Source organism: Ranitomeya variabilis, chromosome 4 (assembly GCF_051348905.1).
Source record: "Ranitomeya variabilis isolate aRanVar5 chromosome 4, aRanVar5.hap1, whole genome shotgun sequence".
Taxonomy (NCBI): Eukaryota; Metazoa; Chordata; class Amphibia; order Anura; family Dendrobatidae; genus Ranitomeya; species Ranitomeya variabilis.
Window position 1 is genome coordinate 560,257,771 of NC_135235.1, and position 18,047 is coordinate 560,275,817.

The 18,047-nt window shown below is 44.7% G+C and overlaps 3 non-coding genes and 1 pseudogene across 3 annotated transcripts; all 4 read left to right on the top strand.

Annotated features, from left to right (window-relative positions):
- Nucleotides 1–10,251: 10,251 nt before the first annotated feature.
- Nucleotides 10,252–10,381, top strand: LOC143770786 (U2 spliceosomal RNA; annotated as a pseudogene).
- An 871-nt stretch (nucleotides 10,382–11,252) lies between these two features.
- LOC143771177 (U2 spliceosomal RNA) lies at nucleotides 11,253–11,446 on the top strand. Its single transcript, XR_013215031.1, has one exon. It is a non-coding gene; the product is annotated as a U2 spliceosomal RNA (small nuclear RNA).
- An 874-nt stretch (nucleotides 11,447–12,320) lies between these two features.
- On the top strand, nucleotides 12,321–12,514 carry LOC143771178 (U2 spliceosomal RNA). Its single transcript, XR_013215032.1, has one exon. It is a non-coding gene; the product is annotated as a U2 spliceosomal RNA (small nuclear RNA).
- Nucleotides 12,515–13,385: 871 nt separating this feature from the next.
- Nucleotides 13,386–13,579, top strand: LOC143771179 (U2 spliceosomal RNA). Its single transcript, XR_013215033.1, has one exon. It is a non-coding gene; the product is annotated as a U2 spliceosomal RNA (small nuclear RNA).
- Nucleotides 13,580–18,047: the final 4,468 nt, after the last annotated feature.

Consider the following 18,047-nt stretch of genomic DNA (forward strand, 5'->3'; position numbering starts at 1 on the left):
ATACAGGCTGAAATAAAAGACTCCTTGAAATTGGTCCTTAATAAACCGAGAAGGAGAAGCCGTAAGGCGTCTACAGAGTCAGATGCCTCTCAGAGACAGGAGAGTCATAAATCATCCCGATCTCCCTCTACCTCCTCGGCCTCTGTCCAGTCTTCAGATTCCTCCTCGGACAGTGATTCAGGAGGTCGTCCATGTTTTCCAACTGAGGACGTAGACAAATTAGTTAAAGCAGTTAGATCTGCAATGGGTCTTAAAGAGAAGACACCTAGGTCACTAGAAGATGTCATGTTTGTTGGCTTAGAAGAGAAAAGAAAAAGGCACGTTTCCGGTCAATGCGAAAATCAAAGCATTAATTGAGAGAGTGGAAAAAACCTGAAAAAATGGGTTCTTTGCCCTCTTCATCCAAAAGGAGATATCCTTTTGAAGATAAAGACTCTGAATCCTGGGAGAAGGTCCCTAAAATTGACGGGGCAGTAGCCAAATGTTTAAAAAGATCGTCCCTTCAATTAGAAGACTCGTGTGTTCTTAAAGACCCGCTTGATAAAAAAGCAGATGGTTTTCTGAGACATATCTGGGAAGCCTCAGCGGGGGGCCTGAAGCCAGCAATTGCTGGAACATGTACGGCCCGTGCTCTAATGGTCTAGCTACAGCAGATAGAGGATCAGCTAAGGAACAAAGTACCCAGAACCGACATCCTTGCAAATATATCTTTAGTGCAAGGAGCAGCAGCTTTTTTGGCAGACTCTTCTGCAGATTCCGCAAGACTAACGGCCAGAGCAGCAAGTTTGTCCAATGCGGCAAGAAGAGCCCTTTGGCTCAAGGGTTGTCCGGGGAATTTGCCATCTAAACACAAGCTGTGCTCCATTCCATCTGACGGCCAACTTCTTTTTGGGAAAAAACTTGAAGAGATCCTGGAACATGCAGGAGATAAAAAGAAAGTTTTTCCCAATATCCCTAAAGATTCCAAAAAACCTTTTTTTCGGAGGAGAAGATATAACAGAGGTCGCCCCCCCAGGGGAGAGGAAAAATTGGGACTTTAAGGATAAGAGAGGATCGGGCTATATGTTTAAAGGGCCCTCCACATCGGCAAAAAAATCCCCCCAATGACATTACGCCAGAAGTGGGAGGAAGACTCTCCCTCTTCTTTCTGGCCTGGGTAAATATCTCCCCCAGTACCTGGGTCATGAATATTATCAAAGACGGCCTAAAAAAAAATTCATCTGTCTACCCAGGCGAAACTTTAGAATAACTCCCCGTAGAAAATCCCAGCAGGAACAATCTGCCCTGGAAACCGAGGTCTTGGGACTTATCCACAAAAAGGTTCTTCAGGAAGTCCCGATTCAGAAAGAAAGAGGCGGGTTTTACTCCCCCCTCTTCTTAATCCAAAAACCAGATGGTTCTTGGAGAACTATTATAAATCTAAGGAAGCTCAACCAATCTATAGAGAACTACTCCTTCAAGATGGAGTCTATAAACACGACCATAAAACTTCTCTTCCAACACTGCTTCATGGCAGTAATAGACTTAAAAGATGCATACTACCATATACCAATACATCAGGAATATCGGAAATACTTGAGAGTAGCTCTCTATATTCAGAATCAGGTAAAGCATTACCAATATACAGCCCTTCCATTCGGCCTGTCTACAGCCCCCAGAGTTTTCACCAAAATAATGGTGGAAGTAATGTCATACCTCCGATCCCGGGATGTAGTAATTGTCCCATATCTGGACGATTTCCTTGTAATAGGGAGATCAGAGTACCACTGCACTCATCAAGTATCAGTGTTAACATCAACTCTAATGGAGCTGGGTTGGATAATAAATATCCCCAAGTTAAGATTACTACCAGTAAAACTACAGTCCTTCCTGGGGTTAATGCTGGACTCCGAGCATCAGCTCTGCCTCCTTCCAGAAAACAAAGTAGCCAAGATAATAAACCTGGCCAGTACAGCAATACATCAACCAGCAATGACTCTGAGAAAGGCAATGTCCCTACTAGGCTCGCTAACATCGTGTATTCCGGCAGTAGGATGGGCACAATTCCACCTAAGACAACTACAGTGGGAAGTTCTCTCAGCTCAAAGACTGTTAAGAGGGCGTTTAGAAGGAAATCTATGTCTCTCCCTGGGCGTAAGGGATTCCCTAGTTTGGTGGATGGTGGAAGACCACCTGACTATGGGGGTCCAGTGGCAAAATCCGGTCAAAGACATCATCACGACCGATGCAAGCGGTACAGGTTGGGGGGCTCACCTGAGGTCTCACTCTGTACAAGGAACCTGGTCCTTACGAGAAAAAAACTATGGGTCAAACGAAAAAGAGCTATGGGCAGTGGTGAAAGCCCTAAGACATTTTCTCCCTTTACTGCGGGGTCGCCATACTTGAATCCTGACGGACAATCGAGCAGTGGTGGCGTATGTCAATCATCAGGGGGGGACAAGGTCAAAAGGCCTCATGGAAGCATCAAAACTACTCTTGCAGTTGGCAGAACAACACCTGTCATCTCTGTCGGCGCTACACATCAAAGGCATTGAAAACACACAAGCAGACTTCCTGAGTCGCAGAGGCTTAAGACAGGGGGAATGGTCCCTAAACCCCCAGATATTCCAACAAATAGTCCAAGCCTGGGGCACACCAGAAATTGACTTGTTTGCCAACTCACAAAACAAAGTCAAAAAGTTCTGCTCCTTAAATCCAAGAGAACATCCCTTTGCAGTAGATGCCCTACTGATACCCTGGAAGTTCTCTCTGGCCTATGCATTCCCCCCGATAGTGATGATTCCAGCTGTGATCCAGAAGATCAGATAGGATCAGGCAAAAATGATCTTCATAGCTCTATTTTGGCCAAGGAGATGATGGTTCTCCCTTCTAAGGCAGATGTCGGTAACGGACCCATGGATTCTGCCAGAGGTTCCGGACCTGCTAACCCAGGGCCCAGTGACACACTCTCAGGTGAAGGGCTTCCATCTGGCAGCCTGGAATTTGAGAGGGCGTTACTAAGTCACCAAGGATTCTCACCGGGTTTAATCTCCACCCTATTGAAAAGCAGAAAACTCATCACCTCTAGGATCTATGGTAGGACATACATGGAAAAAATGTCTTAACTTCCTGGGTGAACCATTGGGGGAGGTGGCTCCAGTGGGTCCTATCCTAGAATTCCTGCAAGCAGGATTACATCTTGGGTTAGCAACCAGCACCCTTAAAGTTCAGGTCTCAGGCTTGGGGGCCCTATATAACTGTAATCTTGCCTCAAATAGATGGGTTTCGCGATTCATAAAATCTTGTAGTAGATCTCGGCCGGTTGTTATCCCAAAAATCCCTCCTTGGGATCTAAATTTAGTCTTAGAAGCCCTAACTAAACACCCTTTTGAGCCCTTGCAGGAGTTATCACCTAAGTTACTTACCCTTAAAACAGTTCTACTAGTAGCCTTAACATCGGCAAGTAGGGTCAATGATTTACAGGCCCTGTCAATATGCCCTCCTTATACTCAGGTTTTTGATGACAGGATCGTTCTAAGACCAGACCCGGCGTATCTTCCCAATGTGGTTCAAAAATTCCATAGGAGTCAAGAGATTACTTTACCATCATTCTGTAGTAATCCTAAAAATCCAGGGGAACAAAAGTTCCACATGCTAGATGTGAGAAGATCTATGTTACAATACATATCTATGACTAGTCAGTGGAGGAAAGACTAAACCCTATTCTTAGCCTTTCAGGGTAGCAAAAGAGGGTGTGGGGTAGCTAAAAGTACTATTGCTAGATGGATTAGGGAGGCCATTAGTTTATCCTACTCTGCGGGTGGTACTCCAGTTCCTGAAGGCATCAAGGCTCACTCCACCAGAGCCGTGGCTACCTCCTGGGCAGAAAAGGCTGAGGTATCAATTGATCAAATTTGCAAGGCCGCTACCTGGTCCTCACCCTCAACTTTTTTCAAGCACTACCGGCTAGATCTTTCTTCCTCTGCTGACCTAACCTTTGGTAGAAGGGTACTACAAGCGGTGGTCCCTCCCTAAGGTTTCATTCTACAAAAGTCGCTCAGGTGTGCCGTCATGGGGGAAGGGAAAACACCAAGGTTACTTACCGGTAGACGGTTTTTCCGGAACCCATGACGGCACCCGTATATTCCCCCCCTTTATCACCCCTTCGGTGTGCACTATTGCTTTGGGTGCTTTTTTAGTTAATATGATGTGGTGATGGATTGCCATGTATACTAACCAGGGGGGCCTCTCAGGCTCTGAAAACCAACTGAAGCGACAGAGAGGTACCGCCAGAGGCGTAGCTAGGGTTTCAACTTAGGGGGGGGCGAAACATCTGAGTGGGCCCCTAACCAGCTAACCCTGATTACAGCTACGGTTGCGCACTCTAATTGTGAATGCATCCCAGAGTTTCTGGAAATGTCTTCCATGCGGCACGCTTTTGCTCTGTCTCCACAATGGGTGTCAGTTTTAGGCCTAGGTGCGTCAGAAGTGGCAAACCATTTCTGGTTAACGCTTCTGGCCGAATGGCCGCCGCTCAAGTGTAGTAGTATCTGTTCTTATCAGTTTAATATCTGATACGTCCCCTGTCATGATTCCCCAATGGCATGGGAACATCAGAAACACAAAATAACAGACTAGCCCTCGGGTGATGGAAACTCAAGCTGACCGTGACCTAAATCTACCACACAACTAACAGTAGCCAGGAAGCATTCCTACGGCTGCCTAGATGCCATGCGCCAGCCGGAGAACTAACTACACCTGGAAGAGGAAGGAACAGACCTGGCTTACCTCTAGTGAAATTCCCCAAAGATGATAGTAGCCCCCACATATATTAACGGTGAGTTCAGAGGAAAAGACATACACAGTATGAAGGTAGATTTAGCAAAGCGAGGTCCACTTACTAGATAGAGGAAGGATACAAAAGAGGACTTCACGGTCAGCTGAAAAACCCTTTCAAAAACCCATCCTGAAATTACTTTAAGACTCCTGTGTCAACTCATGACACAGGAGTGGCAATTTCAGTCCACAAGAGCTTCCAGTAACAGGAAAAGACAAACTGTAAACTGGACAAAAAATACAAAACAAAAAGGACAAGAGTCCACTTAGCTGATCAGCAGACTGGTAGCAGGAACATGCAACTGAAAGACTCAGGTTACAATGATGACCGGCAAGGAAGTGACTGGAGAGCAAGGCTAAATAGGGAACTCCCAAAACTGATGGAAGCAGGTGAGCTGAGGCAGAAAAGAACACACAAGTCTCCAGTACCACCAGCCACCACTAGGGGAGCCCAAAAAGCGGATCACAACAGTACCCCCCCCTTAAGGAGGGGGCACCGAACCCTCACAAGAACCGCCAGGGCAACCTGGATGAGCCCTATGAAAAGCACGAACCAAATCCGAGGCATGAACATCAGAGGCAGTTACCCAAGAATTATCTTCCTGACCATAGCCCTTCCATTTAACCAGATACTGGAGTCTCCGCCTGGAAATACGGGAGTCCAAGATCTTCTGTATAACGTACTCCAATTCACCCTCAACCAGCACAGGAGCAGGAGGCTCAGCAGAAGGAACCACCGGCACCTCGTATCTCCGCAACAACGACCGATGGAACACATTATGGATAGCGAAAGATGCCGGGAGGTCCAAACGAAAGGAAACAGGGTTAATAATCTCCAAAATCCTATAGGGACCGATGAACCGAGGCTTAAATTTAGGAGAAGAAACCCTCATTGGGACAAAACGGGAAGACAACCACACCAAGTCCCCAACACGAAGGCGAGGACCAACCCGACGCTGGCGGTTAGCAAACCGCTGAGTCCTCTCCTGGGACAAATTCAAATTGTCCATCACTTGTTCCCAAATCCGATACAACCGATCCACCACAGCATCTACTCCAGGACAATCCGAAGATTCAACCTGACCAGATGAAAAACGCGGATGAAACCCTGAATTGCAAAAGAAAGGAGAAACCAAAGTGGCAGAACTAGCCCGATTATTAAGAGCAAACTCCGCCAACGGCAGAAAGGCAACCCAATCATCCTGATCCGCAGACACAAAACACCTCAAATAAGTCTCCAAAGTCTGATTAGCTCGCTCCGTCTGGCCATTAGTCTGAGGATGGAAGGCAGACGAAAAAGACAAATCAATGCCCAACCTGGCACAGAATGCCCGCCAAAATCTAGAAACGAACTGGGTACCCCTATCAGAAACGATATTTTCAGGAATACCATGCAAGCGAACCACATTTTGAAAAAACAAAGGAACCAACTCAGACGAGGAAGGCAACTTCGGCAATGGCACCAAATGAACCATCTTAGAAAAACGGTCACACACCACCCAGATAACAGACATCCTCTGAGAGACAGGAAGATCAGAAATAAAGTCCATCGAGATGTGCGTCCAAGGCCTCTTCGGAATAGGCAAGGGCAACAACAACCCGCTAGCCCTAGAACAACAAGGCTTGGCCCGAGCACACACATCACAAGACTGCACAAAAACACGCACATCTCGAGACAGAGATGGCCACCAGAAGGATCTAGCCACCAAATCCCTGGTACCAAAAATTACAGGATGACCCGCCAGCGTAGAAGAATGAACCTCCGAGATGACTCTACTGGTCCAATCATCAGGAACAAACAGTCTACCAGGTGGACAGCGATCAGGTCTATCCGCCTGAAACTCTTGCAAAGCACGTCGCAGATCTGGGGAAATAGCGGATAATATCACCCCATCCTTAAGGATACCTGTAGGTTCCGAATCACCAGGGGAATCAGGCTCAAAACTCCTAGAAAGGGCATCTGCCTTCACATTCTTAGAACCTGGTAGATATGAGACCACAAAATTAAACCGAGAGAAAAACAACGACCAGTGCGCCTGTCTAGGATTCAGGCGCCTGGCAGACTCAAGATAAATCAGATTCTTGTGATCAGTCAAAACCACCACCTGATGTCTAGCACCCTCAAGCCAATGACTCCACTCCTCAAATGCCCACTTCATGGCCAAAAGCTCCCGATTACCGACATCATAATTTCTTTCGGCGGCAGAAAATTTTCGAGAAAAGAACGCACAAGGTCTCATCACTGAGCAATCGGAACTTTTCTGCGACAAAACCGCCCCCGCTCCGATCTCGGAAGCATCGACCTCAACCTGAAAGGGGAGAGAGACATCAGGCTGGCGCAACACAGGGGCAGACGAAAAGCGGCGCTTAAGTTCCCGAAAGGCCTCCACAGCGGCAGAGGACCAATTGGCAACATCAGCACCCTTCTTAGTCAAATCCGTAAGAGGCTTAGCAACACCAGAAAAACCAGTTATAAATCGACGATAAAAATTAGCAAAGCCCAAGAACTTCTGAAGACCCTTTAGAGAAGTAGGCTGCGTCCAGTCACAAATAGCCCGAACCTTGACAGGGTCCATCTCAACAGAAGAAGGGGAAAAAATGTACCCCAAAAAGGAAATCTTTTGAACCCCAAAAACACACTTAGAACCCTTTACACACAGAGAATTCTCCCGCAAGACCTGAAAAACCCTCCTGACCTGCTGAACATGAGACTCCCAGTCCTCAGAAAAAATCAAAATATCGTCCAAATACACAATCATAAATTTATCCAGATATTCACGGAAAATATCATGCATAAAGGACTGAAAAACTGAAGGTGCATTAGAAAGGCCGAAAGGCATTACTAAATACTCAAAGTGGCCCTCAGGCGTATTAAATGCGGTTTTCCACTCATCCCCTTGCTTAATTCGCACCAAATTATACGCCCCACGGAGATCAATCTTGGAGAACCACTTAGCCCCCCTTATGCGAGCAAACAAATCAGTAAGCAGCGGCAACGGATACTGATATTTGACAGTAATTTTATTCAGGAGTCGATAATCAATACAAGGCCTCAGCGAGCCATCCTTTTTAGAGACAAAGAAAAACCCAGCTCCTAAAGGTGATGAAGAAGGACGAATATGTCCCTTTTCCAGGGACTCCTTAACATACTCTCGCATGGCAGCATGCTCAGGTACAGATAGGTTAAACAAACGACCCTTTGGAAATTTACTGCCTGGAATCAGATCTATGGCGCAATCACACTCTCTGTGGGGAGGGAGAGATCCAATTTTAGGCTCTTCAAAAATATCCCTAAAATCCAACAAAAATGCCGGAACCTCAGAGGGAATAGATGACGAGATAGAAACCAAAGGTATGTCCCCATGAGCCCCCCGACATCCCCAGCTTAACACAGACATAGTTTTCCAGTCCAGTACTGGGTTATGAGATTGCAACCATGGTAATCCAAGCACTAACACATCATGTAAATTATGCAACACGAGGAAGCGAATCATCTCCTGATGGTCTGGAGTCATACGCATAGTCACTTGCGTCCAGAACTGTGGTCTATTACAAGCCAGAGGTGTAGAATCAATACCCTTCAGAGGTATAGGAACTTCCAGAGGCTCCAAATCAAACCCACAGCGCCTGGCGAAGGACCAATCCATGAGACTCAGAGCGGCGCCAGAGTCCACATAGGCATCCACGGTAATAACTGATAATGAACAAATCAGAGTTACAGACAGAAGAAATTTAGACTGTAAAGTGCCAATAGAAACAGACTTGTCAACCTTCCTAGTACGTTTAGAGCATGCTGATATAACATGCGCGGAATCACCACAGTAGAAGCACAAGCCATTTTTGCGCCTATAATTCTGCCGCTCGCTTCTTGACAGAATTCTGTCACATTGCATTTTCTCTGGCGTCCCTTCAGAAGTTACCGCCAAATGGTGTACGGGTTTGCGCTCCCGCAAACGCCGATCAATCTGAATCGCCATTGTGATGGACTCATTCAGACCTGTGGGCGTAGGAAACCCCACCATGACATCCTTAACGGCATCAGAAAGGCCTTCTCTGAAAATTGCCGCTAGGGCACACTCATTCCACTGAGTAAGCACAGACCATTTACGAAATTTTTGGCAGTATATCTCAGCTTCATCTTGCCCTTGAGACAGGGCTATTAAAGCTTTTTCAGCTTGAATCTCCAAATTAGGTTCCTCATACAGCAACCCTAAAGCCAGAAAAAACGCATCCACATTGAGCAACGCAGGATCCCCTGGTGTCAATGAAAATGCCCAATTTTGAGGGTCACCTCGCAGCAAAGAAATCACAATCTTAACCTGCTGAACAGGATCTCCAGAGGAGTGAGGTCTGAGAGAAAGGAATAATTTACAATTACATTTGAAATTCAGAAACCGAGATCTATCTCCGGAAAACACCTCTGGTGTAGGAATCTTAGGTTCAGAAATAGGAGTACGTATAACATAATCTTGTAAATTCTGAACCTTCGTAGCAAGATTATTTAAACCTGCAGCCAAACTCTGAGAGTCCATCCTTAAACCGGAGAGATCAGAGCCATTCAAGGATTAGAAGGAGAGAAAGGCAAGGCTGTAAATAGAGCAGAAATACAACTGAGCCAACTAAGTAGCAAACATGTGAGGGAAAAAAAAAATAAAAAATCTACAGACTTCTTTTACACTCCTTTCTTCTGCCAATTACTTTAACAGTGGCCGGTCATACTGTTATGATTCCCCAATGGCATGGGAACATCAGAAACACAAAATAACAGACTAGCCCTCGGGTGATGGAAACTCAAGCTGACCGTGACCTAAATCTACCACACAACTAACAGTAGCCAGGAAGCATTCCTACGGCTGCCTAGATGCCATGCGCCAGCCGGAGAACTAACTACGCCTGGAAGAGGAAGGAACAGACCTGGCTTACCTCTAGTGAAATTCCCCAAAGATGATAGTAGCCCCCACATATATTAACGGTGAGTTCAGAGGAAAAGACATACACAGTATGAAGGTAGATTTAGCAAAGCGAGGTCCACTTACTAGATAGAGGAAGGATACAAAAGAGGACTTCACGGTCAGCTGAAAAACCCTTTCAAAAACCCATCCTGAAATTACTTTAAGACTCCTGTGTCAACTCATGACACAGGAGTGGCAATTTCAGTCCACAAGAGCTTCCAGTAACAGGAAAAGACAAACTGTAAACTGGACAAAAAATACAAAACAAAAAGGACAAGAGTCCACTTAGCTGATCAGCAGACTGGTAGCAGGAACATGCAACTGAAAGACTCAGGTTACAATGATGACCGGCAAGGAAGTGACTGGAGAGCAAGGCTAAATAGGGAACTCCCAAAACTGATGGAAGCAGGTGAGCTGAGGCAGAAAAGAACACACAAGTCTCCAGTACCACCAGCCACCACTAGGGGAGCCCAAAAAGCGGATCACAACAGTCCCCTATTTGGGGACCATATATTAAATGGATTTCTAGAACAGGGAGATGGAAAAAGAGCTTGCTCTGTCCACTCCACGCTTTGACCCGTTATTGCAGTCTCTCCGGGAACAGTGCACTCCTTCTCTGATCCGGTTTCCAAAAACAGATTGAATTTAAATCAGCGCAAATTGTCTTTCAACCCTTTCTGTGAATACTTTTCAGTACTTTCAATACTTTCAGCAAAGCACATTTCAGATGCCGCCAAATGTAGCATTTTGCTTGATTTCAATTGACCATTTGCAACATTTTGTGTGCCTTGCCTGGCCTTGCTGTCACCTATGTATGTCAAGCATTGTATTGCATTCAATATGCAATCAATCAGTCAATCACTTTCTCTTTACTGGTTGCTGCAACAGGTGTGTTGAGATGTAGGCCTCTATTAGGCCTTTCTTACAGTGTTGCAAATATAATGTGTCGTCTACAAAACTAGGCCCCTGCTGTCAGCACTTGGTATTTAAATTGAAGTATCCAATGAGTAGTTCTGCCATACATACCAAATTTGTGACCGCATGAATCCTTTGGGAAAGCATTGTTTCCCTCTTGTGGACCACCGACTTTTCAATGCGGTGTATTGTATGCATTTAAAAAAAAAAAGTAAAAATGGTGCCTGTGCTGATCTTGAATATGCTTGTCTTGTCTATCTACACCTGTGTGATTAGTACACTAATGCTTTTGAGCAACCAGGTGCGCTGCCTGCAGTAGATAGAATCTTGGCACGGAACATCCATGTGCAGTCACAATGGGGATGGAGGGTGTGGTCAAAGTAGGCGGAGTTATGCAGATTCAAAATGCGTTGTGCACAGCTTGAACACACACACACAGCAGAACTGTCATTGAGAATGCATCCCAGAGTTTCTGGAAATGTCTTCCATGCGGCACGCTTTTGCTCTGTCTCCACAATGGGTGTCAGTTTTAGGCCTAGGTGCGTCAGAAGTGGCAAACCATTTCTGGTTAACGCTTCTGGCCGAATGGCCGCCGCTCAAGTGTAGTAGTATCTGTTCTTATCAGTTTAATATCTGATACGTCCCCTATTTGGGGACCATATATTAAATGGATTTCTAGAACAGGGAGATGGAAAAAGAGCTTGCTCTGTCCACTCCACGCATTGACCCGTTATTGCAGTCTCTCCGGGAACAGTGCACTCCTTCTCTGATCCGGTTTCCAAAAACAGATTGAATTGAAATCAGCGCAAGTTGTCTTTCAACCCTTTCTGTGAATACTTTTCAGTACTTTCAATACTTTCAGCAAAGCACATTTCAGATGCCGCCAAATGTAGCATTTTGCTTGATTTCAATTGACCATTTGCAACATTTTGTGTGCCTTGCCTGGCCTTGCTGTCACCTATGTATGTCAAGCATTGTATTGCATTCAATATGCAATCAATCAGTCAATCACTTTCTCTTTACTGGATGCTGCACCAGGTGTGTTGAGATGTAGGCCTCTATTAGGCCTTTCTTACAGTGTTGCAAATATAATGTGTCGTCTACAAAACTAGGCCCCTGCTGTCAGCACTTGGTATTTAAATTGAAGTATCCAATGAGTAGTTCTGCCATACATACCAAATTTGTGACCGCATGAATCCTTTGGGAAAGCATTGTTTCCCTCTTGTGGACCACCGACTTTTCAATGCGGTGTATTGTATGCATTTAAAAAAAAAAAAGTAAAAATGGTGCCTGTGCTGATCTTGAATATGCTTGTCTTGTCTATCTACACCTGTGTGATTAGTACACTAATGCTTTTGAGCAACCAGGTGCGCTGCCTGCAGTAGATAGAATCTTGGCACGGAACATCCATGTGCAGTCACAATGGGGATGGAGGGTGTGGTCAAAGTAGGCGGAGTTATGCAGATTCAAAATGCGTTGTGCACAGCTTGAACACACACACACACAGCAGAACTGTCATTGAGAATGCATCCCAGAGTTTCTGGAAATGTCTTCCCTGCGGCACGCTTTTGCTCTGTCTCCACAATGGGTGTCAGTTTTAGGCCTAGGTGCATCAGAAGTGGCAAACCATTTCTGGTTAACGCTTCTGGCCGAATGGCCGCCGCTCAAGTGTAGTAGTATCTGTTCTTATCAGTTTAATATCTGATACGTCCCCTATTTGGGGACCATATATTAAATGGATTTCTAGAACAGGGAGATGGAAAAAGAGCTTGCTCTGTCCACTCCACGCATTGACCCGTTATTGCAGTCTCTCCGGGAACAGTGCACTCCTTCTCTGATCCGGTTTCCAAAAACAGATTGAATTGAAATCAGCGCAAGTTGTCTTTCAACCCTTTCTGTGAATACTTTTCAGTACTTTCAATACTTTCAGCAAAGCACATTTCAGATGCCGCCAAATGTAGCATTTTGCTTGATTTCAATTGACCATTTGCAACATTTTGTGTGCCTTGCCTGGCCTTGCTGTCACCTATGTATGTCAAGCATTGTATTGCATTCAATATGCAATCAATCAGTCAATCACTTTCTCTTTACTGGATGCTGCAACAGGTGTGTTGAGATGTAGGCCTCTATTAGGCCTTTCTTACAGTGTTGCAAATATAATGTGTCGTCTACAAAACTAGGCCCCTGCTGTCAGCACTTGGTATTTACATTGAAGTATCCAATGAGTAGTTCTGCCATACATACCAAATTTGTGACCGCATGAATCCTTTGGGAAAGCATTGTTTCCCTCTTGTGGACCACCGACTTTTCAATGCGGTGTATTGTATGCATTTAAAAAAAAAAAGTAAAAATGGTGCCTGTGCTGATCTTGAATATGCTTGTCTTGTCTATCTACACCTGTGTGATTAGTACACTAATGCTTTTGAGCAACCAGGTGCGCTGCCTGCAGTAGATAGAATCTTGGCACGGAACATCCATGTGCAGTCACAATGGGGATGGAGGGTGTGGTCAAAGTAGGCGGAGTTATGCAGATTCAAAATGCGTTGTGCACAGCTGGAACACACACACACAGCAGAACTGTCATTGAGAATGCATCCCAGAGTTTCTGGAAATGTCTTCCATGCGGCACGCTTTTGCTCTGTCTCCACAATGGGTGTCAGTTTTAGGCCTAGGTGCGTCAGAAGTGGCAAACCATTTCTGGTTAACGCTTCTGGCCGAATGGCCGCCGCTCAAGTGTAGTAGTATCTGTTCTTATCAGTTTAATATCTGATACGTCCCCTATTTGGGGACCATATATTAAATGGATTTCTAGAACAGGGAGATGGAAAAAGAGCTTGCTCTGTCCACTCCACGCATTGACCCGTTATTGCAGTCTCTCCGGGAACAGTGCACTCCTTCTCTGATCCGGTTTCCAAAAACAGATTGAATTGAAATCAGCGCAAGTTGTCTTTCAACCCTTTCTGTGAATACTTTTCAGTACTTTCAATACTTTCAGCAAAGCACATTTCAGATGCCGCCAAATGTAGCATTTTGCTTGATTTCAATTGACCATTTGCAACATTTTGTGTGCCTTGCCTGGCCTTGCTGTCACCTATGTATGTCAAGCATTGTATTGCATTCAATATGCAATCAATCAGTCAATCACTTTCTCTTTACTGGATGCTGCAACAGGTGTGTTGAGATGTAGGCCTCTATTAGGCCTTTCTTACAGTGTTGCAAATATAATGTGTCGTCTACAAAACTAGGCCCCTGCTGTCAGCACTTGGTATTTAAATTGAAGTATCCAATGAGTAGTTCTGCCATACATACCAAATTTGTGACCGCATGAATCCTTTGGGAAAGCATTGTTTCCCTCTTGTGGACCACCGACTTTTCAATGCAGTGTATTGTATGCATTTAACCCCTTCATGACCCAGCCTATTTTGGCCTTAATGACCTTGCCATTTTTTGCAATTCTGACCAGTGTCCCTTTATGAGGTAATAACTCAGGAACGCTTCAACGGATCCTTGCGGTTCTGAGATTGTTTTTTCGTGACATATTGGGCTTCATGTTAGTGATAAATTTAGGTCGATAATTTCTGAGTTTATTTGTGAAAAAAACGGAAATTTGGCGAAAATTTTGAAAATTTCGCAATTTTCACATTTTGAATTTTTATTCTGTTAAACCAGAGAGTTATGTGACACAAAATAGTTAATAAATAACATTTCCCACATGTCTACTTTACATCAGCACAATTTTGGAAATAATTTTTTTTTTTGCTAGGAAGTTATAAGGGTTAAAATTTGACCAGTGATTTCTCATTTTTACAACAAAATTTACAAAACCATTTTTTTTAGGGACCACCTCACATTTGAAGTCAGTTTCAGGGTTCTATATGGCCGAAAATACCCAAAAGTGACACCATTCTAAAAACTGCACCCCTCAAGGTGCTCAAAACCACATTCAAGAAGTTTATTAACCCTTCAGGTGTTTCACAACAGCAGAAGCAACATGGAAGGAAAAAGTGAACATTTAACTTTTTAGTCACAAAAATAATCTTTTAGCAACAATTTTTTTATTTTCCCAAGGGTAAAAGGAGAAACTGGACCACAAAAGTTGTTGTCCAATTTGTCCTGAGTACGTTGATACCTCATATGTGGGGGTAAACCACTGTTTGTGGGCACGGCAGGGCTCGGAAGCGAAGGAGCGCCATTTGACTTTTTCAATGAAAAATTGGCTCCAATCTTTAGCGGACACCATGTCGCGTTTGGAGAGCCCCCGTGTGCCTAAACATTGGAGCTCCCCCACAAGTGACCCCATTTTGGAAACTAGACGCCCCAAGGAACTTATCTAGATGCATAGTGAGCACTTTAATCCCCCAGGTGCTTCACAAATTGATCCGTAAAAATGAAAAAGTACTTTTTTTTCACAAAAAATTTTTTTAGCCTCAATTTTTTCTTTTTCACATGGGCAACAGGATAAAATGGATCCTAAAATCTGTTGGGCAATTTCTCCTGAGTACGCCGATACCTCATATGTGGGGGTAAACCACTGTTTGGGTGCACGGCAAGGCTCGGAAGGGAAGGCGCGCCATTTGACTTTTTGAATGAAAAATTATCTCCATCGTTAGCGGACACCATGTCGCGTTTGGAGAGACCCTGTGTGCCTAAACATTGAAGCTCCCCCACATGTGACCCCATTTTGGAAACTAGACCCCCCAAGGAACTTATCTAGATGCATAGTGAGCACTTTAAACTCTCAGATGCTTCACAAATTGATCCGTAAAAAATGAAAAAGTACTTTTTTTTCACAAAAAAAATTTTTTAGCCTCAATTTTTTCATTTTCACATGGGCAACAGGATAAAATGGATCCTAAAATTTGTTGGGCAATTTCTCTTGAGTACGCCAATACCTCATATGTGGGGGTAAACCACTGTTTGGGTGCACGGCAAGGCTTGGAAGGGAAGGCGCGCCATTTGACTTTTTCAATGGAAAATTAGCTCCAATCGTTAGTGGACACCATGTTGCGTTCGGAGAGCCCCTGTGTGCCTAAACATTAGAGCTCCCCTACAAGTGACCCCATTTTGGAAACTAGACCCCCCAAGGAACTAATCTAGATGTATAGTGAGCACTTTAAACCCCCAGGTGCTTCACAGAAGTTTATAACGCAGAGCCATGAAAATAAAAAAATATTTTTCTTTCCTCAAAAATGATTTTTAGCCCGGAGTTTTTTATTTTCCCAAGGATAATAGGAGAAATTGGACCCCAAATGTTGTTGTCCAGTTTGTCCTGAGTACGATGATACCCCATATGTGGGGGTAAACCACTGTTTGGGCGCACGGCAGGGCTCGGAAGGGAAGGCACGCCATTTGGCTTTTTGAATGGAAAATTAGCTCCAATCATTAGCGGACACCATGTCGCGTTTGGAGAGCCCCTGTGTGCCTAAACATTGGAACTCCCACACAAGTGACCCCATTTTGGAAACTAGACCTCCCAAGGAACTAATCTAGATGTGTGGTGAGCACTTTGAACCCTCAAGTGCTTCACAGAAGTTTATAACGCAGAGCCATGAAAATATAAAATTATTTTTCTTTCCTCAAAAATGATTTTTTAACCCACAATTTTTTATTTTCCCAAGGGTAACAGGAGAAATTGGACCCCAAAAGTTGTTGTGCAGTTTCTCCTGAGTATGCTGATACCCCATATGTGGGGGTAAACCACTGTTTTGGCACACGTCGGGGAGCGGAAGGGAAGTAGTGACGTTTTGAAATGCAGACTTTAATGGAATGCTCTGCGGGCGTCACGTTGCGTTTGCAGAGCCCCTGATGTGCCTAAACAGTAGGAACTCCCCACAATTGACCCCACTTTGGAAACTAGACCCCGAAGGGAACTTATCTAGATGTGTGGTGAGCACTTTGAACCCCCAAGTGCTTCACAGAAGTTTATAACGCAGAGACGTGAAAATAAAAAATGTGTTTTCTTTCCTGAAAAATATTTTTTTAGCCCAGAATTTTTTAATTTTCCCAAGGGTAACAGGAAAAATTTGACCCCAAAAGTTGTTGTCCAGTTTCTCCTGAGTACGCTGATACCCCATATGTGGGGGTAAACCACTGTTTGGGCACATGGCGGGGCTCGGAAGGGAAGTAGTGACGATTTGGAATGCAGACTTTGATGGAATGGTCTGCGGGAATCATGTTATGTTTGCAGAGCCCCTGATGTGCCTAAACAGTAGAAACCCCCCACAAGTGACCCCATTTTGGAAACTAGACCCCCCCAAGGAACTTATCTAGATGTGTGGTGAGCACGTTCAACCCCCAAGTGCTTCACAGAAGTTTACAACGCAGAGCCGTGAAAATAAAAAATCATTTTTTCTTTCCTCAAAAAAGATGTTTTAGCAAGCAATTGTTTATTTTCACAAAGGTAACAGGAGAAATTGGACCCCAATATTTGTTGCCCAGTTTGTTGTGAGTACGCTGGTACCCCATATGTGGGGGTAAACCACTGTTTGGGCGCACGTCAGGGCTCGGAAGGGAAGTAGTGACATTTGAAATGCAGACTTTGATGGAATGGTCTGCGGGCGTCACGTTGCATTTGCAGAGCCCCTGATGTGCCTAAACAGTAGAAACACCCCACAAGTGACCCCATTTTGGAAACTAGACCCCAAAAGGATCTTATCTAGATGTGTGGTGAGCACTTTCAACCCCCAAGTGTTTCACATAAGTTTATAACGTAGAGCCGTGAAAATAAAAAATAATTGTTCTTTCCTCAAAATTATGTTTTAGCAAGTAATTTTTTATTTTTGCAAGGGTAACAGGAGAAAATGGACCCCAATAGTTGTTGCCCAGTTTGTCCTGAGTACGCTGGTATCCCATATGTGGGGGTAAACCACTGTTTGGGCGCACGTCGGGGCTTGGAAGGGAGGGCGCACCATTTGACTTTTTGAACGCAAGATTGGCTGGAATCATTGGTGGCGCCATGTTGCGTTTGGAGACCCCTGATGTGCCTAAACAGTGGAAACCCCTCAATTCTAACTTCAACACTAAACCCAACACACCCCTAACCCTAATCCCAACTGTAGCCATAACCCTAATCACAACCCTAACCCCAACACACCCCTAACCACAACCCTAACCCCAACACACCCGTAACCCTAAATCCAACCCTAATCCTAACCCTAATCCCAACCCTACCCACAACTGTAACCCCAACACAACCCTAACCCTATCCTTAACCCTAACCACAAGCCTAATCTTAACCCTATTTCCAACACTAGCCCTAATTCCAACCCTAAGGGTACCGTCTCACATAACGATTTACCAACGATCACGACCAGCGATACGACCTGGCCGTGATCGTTGGAAAGTCATTGTGTGGTCGCTGGGGAG